Here is a 6,283-nt window from a genome sequence, read left to right on the forward strand (position 1 = left end):
CACTTTCAAGTATATAATACAATATTGTTAACTATAATCACCATGCTCTACATTAGATCCCCAGAACTTATTCATTTCATAAGTGGAAGTTTGTACTGTCTGACCAATATCTTTTTATTTCCCCAAACCCTCAGCCTCTGATAACCACCACTCTATTCTCTGTTTCTAAGAGTTTGGCTCTTTTAGATTCCACATATACATGAGATTATACACTATTTGTCTTTCTATGTCAGACTTATTTCACTTAGCATAATGCCCTTAAGTTTCATCAGTGTCATCCCAAATGGCAAGATTTCTTTCTTTCTCACAGCTGAGTAATATTCCATTGTGTGTGTACGTGTGTGAGTATATAACTATATATATAACTATATATATAACTATATATATATATATCTCACATCTTCTTTATCCATTCATCTATTGGTGGACTTTTAAGGTGCTTCCATATCTTGGCTATTGTGAATAATGCTACAGTGAACATGAGGGTACACATATCTCTTTGAAGGTCCTGTTTTTATCTCCTTTGGATAAATACCCAAGAGTGGGATTGCCAGATCATATGGTAGTCCTATTTTTAATTTTTTGAGGAAGAGAGGAGAGCTTTTAAAAATATCAAATGCCCAGTCTCCAGCCCTAAAGAGTCTGTTTTGGTTAACCTGAGTGAGGCCTGGACATCAGCATTTTAACCCTCTCTAGTTAATTCTAAATTTGAGAAGCAGAGGTCTAATGCCATAGTTTCCTTTCTCTACTTTTAGGTAACGACTTTCTTTAGTTAAAAAACAGACAAACGAAACTTATTATTTACTTTTCTGGAGATGGCCCAATATCTTAATTTTCCGCTTACTGCTCTGATCTCTTCTTTTCAATCTCACTCAACATAGGTGACCTCCAGAGCTCTATCCTAGCTCCCCATCTCTCTTTAGCTAGATTCTCTTCCTCAGCATCTCCATCAGCTACATAGCTATAAATACCCTCCATAGGTTGACAATGTCCAAATGTCTTTTCTCCAGCTCTGAAATGGCCCCTGAAATCCAAACTTGTATATCACATTATCTCTTCTGCATTCCAACTTGGATGTCTTATAAGAATGTTAAACTGAACCTGTTCCAAACTGAATTCTGTGCTTCCAGACCCAACCTTCACAAAACCTATGCTTCCCTTAGTCCACCACGGGGCAAGAATCAGACTGAAGTTTCTTCTTTTTGTCTTCTCCCACAAACAATTCAGAAGTAAGTCTTGTATAGTCTACACACACCCCCAAGTACATCCAAAATCTGTCCACTCCATTCCTCCTGAACTACTTCAACCATAGTGCAAGCCACCGCCTTCTCTTCCCTGGGAGACTTCAGTGACCTCCCTACTTCCACACTTTGCCACTTCCCACTTCCTCATCTGCCCGTGATCCATCTCTACATGTGAACCAGAGTGAATTTCTAAAGAAATGTAAACCATTGCTTTAAAACCCACCAATGAATTGTCATCCTTTTGCAAACAAAACTGTGTTTGTTTCCAAGGGCTGCCATATCAAAGCACCAAAACCTGGGTGGGTTAAACAACAGAAATGTGTTGTCCCACAGTTCTGGGGGCCATAAGTCTGAAATCAAGGTGTCAGCAGGGCCATGTTTTCTCTGATGGCTTCAGGGGAGAATCCTTCCTTGTCTCTTCTAGCTTCTGGTGTTTGTTGGCAAACTTTGGTCTTCCTTGGCTTATGATGCATTACTCCAGTCACACGGCCGTCTTCTCCCTGTGTGTCTTCACATCTTCCCTCTGTGTATGTCTGTTTCTGTGTCTAAAGTTCCCGTTTTTATAAGAACACCGGTCATATCAGATTAGGACCCACCTTAATGACCTCACTAATTTATCTCTATAAAAACCCTATTTTCAAGTGAGGTTGCGTTCTAAGGTACTGGGGGTTAGGACTTCAAAATATTTTATTTGGGCGAGACAATTCAACCAGGAACAAAAACCCAAACTCCCTACAATCAAGCTTTACATAATATATGTGACTCTTGCTTTCATCTGTGACCACATCTCCTACCACTTGCCCATCTCACTCTGTTCCAGCCACCTTGGCATTTCTGCTTGCCAACTTTGCCCTTAGCATTTACTTGCAAATGTCATGTCCACAGAGAAACCAACTCTGGTCGCGCTATTAACTCACCCCTCTGCCTGCACTACTTCAGTTACTCTCTAGCTCATTACTATTTCATTTTCCTCATAGCATTTGTCACACTCTGAAGTCACCTGGTGTTTATATTGTCTCTCTCACTGTGGCAGATACTACTGGTTATCTACTCCTACTATTCATCTCTTTCATCACTAAGAATCTGACTATGTCTAGTCTGCCATGCACCCAGCTCCAGGGCGTGGATCATGATTGGGTCAGACTGGTCATGACAATTGTGCTTCCCTTTGCAGAGATTACTGTTGGAGTGGGAATGTGGCCAGGTTCTGGTCAATGGGATGCAAGGGGAAGCCCTTGGGGTTTCTGGAAAGACTTTCCTCCTGATTGAAGAAGCAGACAAAAAACAAGCTCTTCTCTCCTCTCTTGACTCCTGAATTTCAATGTGATTTCTAGAGTTCCACCAGCCATCTTGCGTCCCTGAATTGATCTGCTAGAGGGGAACAGAAGCCAACAATGTTGAGCAAGATGGAAGTGGGAGGAGCTTGAGTTTTTGATGATACCATGGGTACTGTACCAACCCTAAAACTATTACTTCCTGATTGAGTGCCATAAATTTCCCTATGTTTTAAGCCATTGATATTCAAGTTTTTGTTATTTGCCTTGAAAGTGTCCTTACTGACATACTCCTCCACCATTACCAAAGATACTTTGTCTGTCTTATCCAATGCTGGACCCCAATAAGAATGACATCTGGCAGGTACGAAACACTGAAAGAATATTTGTTGAATGAATGTATGCCATGCTACTTATCTTTGCTCCTCTGACTCAGCCTTCTTCCACTTACAAAACCTCTCCTTTGTCTCAGACTGCCTTCCCATTCTATTCTCTCTCTTTTAACCTCATCTGGCCCCAGCTCCTACCCTGGCTCCTCCTCTGCTCTCCACATCCTCCTGGCTCACCACAGTATAGGTTTAGGCCCAGCCAAAAGTCTGACTGTGTGTCACTCCACAAACTCATCTTCATCCTCTGGTTCCCACTCTGTGGCTTCAAAGCCAAGATCCAGGGGTGTTGTCTTGGATGAACCATCCTGACCACGTTATACCCTGCAGTGTCTTCATAAGTGAAAGTCTCTTTCTTCCTTACACTAGGATCTATGTCCTACTTTTAGTTGCATCTCCCATAAATAATAGAGCATTACTGTAAAGGCACAGTTCAGTGAATTTCTGTTGAATAGGGGCAGCGTGGCATAGTGGCATAGTGGTTAAGTCCTGGCCTTTTAAAGACAGCAAAGCCAGGGCTCATATCTGCTATTTGCTATTTGCTATTTGCTTGCTTGGTCAACCTCAGGGAAATCACCTGTCCACTCAGAGCTTCAGTTTCTCCACTTACAAAATAAAGAATAATAGTATCTACCTTATAGGATTACTGTGTATCTCTCTAAAAGAGATAATGCATCTAGATATTTGTCACAAAGCCCAGTAGAGAGTAAACACCCACGAAATAGTTGCTATTATTATTAATAGCTATGTTTGAATGAATGCTATTATATTCATGAGCATGGTAGAGACTAGTATTCTCATAGATAATTGTAAATCATGCCAGCAGGCTGTGCTGGTGCGTTGGGATTTTATACACACACACACACACACACACACACACACATCCCCGCCACACCCCTATCTGTATCCATTGTAGATATGATATCAAATGTTATTGGCTTTTGGTGGGTGTCTTGATAAGTACCTATTATATATATGTATCTTGTTTTGTACCCTCCTAGAAATTTTCTACTTTCAAAATGTTGTAGCAGAGACTATAGCAGACTGACAATGAATCTGAAACCATTTGTTTGTTTGGAAAAGTAGCTAGGAAGGAGCGGCTACATTTCCATTTGTATGTTAATGATGTTAATTTTCCTAAATTTGGAAAATGCAGTGTTCAGGTCAGGACTCCTGGTTGCCAGCCGCAAAAACTGTCTCTAGCTAATTAAAGCAGAAAGGAATTTATTGGCAGGATTTGTGGGTGTGGTGATGGGGGGTACTTCACAGAATCACCAGGAAAGCTGGAGATCCAGGCTCATAAAATGGTGACAAACACGGATGCAGCCCAAAAGACCAGAATGCTCCAGATGCCATCATGGGTGGACCCTGTGTCCCTGGAACACCCTTTGTCGCATGGCTGGGCTCTCTTGCACTTGACGTTGGCTGCTGTAACCTCTGGGCTCTTGATTCCAGTGTGCCCATAGGGAATAACCTCTGACTGTCTGCAGGTCTTGGCCACTCCTCCTGAATGGTACATCTGGTGAGCCAGGCTTGGGCACGCCTGGCTCTCCAGCTGCTCTGAGGAGGGGAGAGGAAACACCTGCTCCCTTCAGATCCTGCCTCCCACCTGCCTTGGGATTCCCCATCCCTTCGGGGGTATTTGGATGCTGGGCAATCCCTGTAAATATCCACTAGAGCTACCGATAGAGAGAGAGAGGCAACCTAAAAACAGAACCAGAAATAAAAGGCTCAGGAGGGTCCCTTGAAGAATTTCCCATCCAGCTGATAGACATCTTCTTCTCCAAACTCTTCCCATCCTGAGTGCATATGAAATAGCAGCAGGAGTATTTTCATCCCCTTTGGCATCGATAGAAATGTAAAGAGAGTCCTTCTTTCTCAGGAACGTTAATGATGGCTGGTAAAGTAACCACATGTGGCACAGTGACCTTTCTGAAAAGCACGGTGATGTGATGAAAAGAGTTGCTGGTGCCAGATACCCATTGATAGGCTCAGAAACAGGTCCTCTGGAGCCCAAGAGGCGGAGGCAAGCCTCCCTCTTGAAAGGGGCAGCAGATGGTATTCTTCGCCACCCCTGACAGAATAACGGCTGGAGGGAGCAGTGGGGCTCCATCTGGGAGAGAGCCTGTCTTCTGTGGCCAAGCAATCAATGTGTTTGCAATTTTTACACTTTCTGTGGTGCCTTGCAGAAGGGCAGCTTGTAGGAGGCTGGAAAATTCCAACCAGGAAGAACCACACCTTTTCATGTTACTTCAGAGCAGATAGAGTGGTTCTGAGAACCCAAAGGCAAAAGATAGCAGAGTGGAGTGGTGAGCATATGTTGAGAGAAAAACACAAATTATCAGGAGAAATGAAAATGTTGATGGACGTCAAGCTCTGATATTTGAAAATGTTGGTGGCCAAAGGATTTATCCACCCTCTCGATCTGACCCACAAAATTGAGCCAGAAAATGTGTTCATGACTATTTCCATGGCTCTTACTCAGCTACAAGTCATTTCCCCTTTCAGATTATTTCCATTTTTAAGCTCCAATTTCCATTTGCTTTTTGATCTTCTGCTTTTAAGACATTTCGGCCAATATCATCATTGGCCAAGTGCCAGGTTTTCTTTCAAGGCTTTGAACTTGTCATTTATCCTTTATCCTTGTAGGTGGATTCTGTTTTGTGACTGGCTGGTCCCAGGTGGACAGGGTTTCCCTGGTAAAGCAAAAGAAAAGGGGCTTCTTACTAAAGGGTGGAGATCAAACTGAAAAATTGAAGACACCTCCTGTAAACATCAATGACTGAAGTAAAGGTTCTGTGGAAAAGTAATAATGTGATTACCAATTTATGAATGAATAATAAATGACATGATCTAGCTGAACCCGACAGTTTCAGCATCAATAATTAAGTTTTATGACATATTTATCACTTTTTTTATAATCTCAGTTTAATTCTTCATCAGTGTTCATTTAAGAAAATATTCTGGAGCTGGGTTCATCTGACATAAAAAAAATTATAAATGGTTCAATGGTTCATTGTGTTTTCCACAAAAGTTGCTGATGGTTTTCTGTCTTCATTTTCAGCTTTTAAGGGCAAGAGTTAGGAAATATCTCCCTTTGTATTCCTACAGCTCATAACAGTATTATCCAGCTAGCGGGCATTTAGCCCACACACGTAGTTACCTTTGTCACTTTTCTACTAGTTGTGGTGTCGTGGGTTGGCTTTACCTGTTATTCTCACACTCACATAACTCGAGGAGTCAAGGACTCCCACTTTGTCACTGTGTCTACATCAGATCTAGTGTTTTATTCTAAATGATGCCGAAGAAGGCGCTGATGTCAGTACTGTCGTGGATTTAATCATGGATCTGCTGCTAAAAATCATTTACTGGATGAACA

The sequence above is a fragment of the Pseudorca crassidens genome, chromosome X (genome assembly GCF_039906515.1).
Source record: "Pseudorca crassidens isolate mPseCra1 chromosome X, mPseCra1.hap1, whole genome shotgun sequence".
NCBI classification, from domain to species: Eukaryota; Metazoa; Chordata; class Mammalia; order Artiodactyla; family Delphinidae; genus Pseudorca; species Pseudorca crassidens.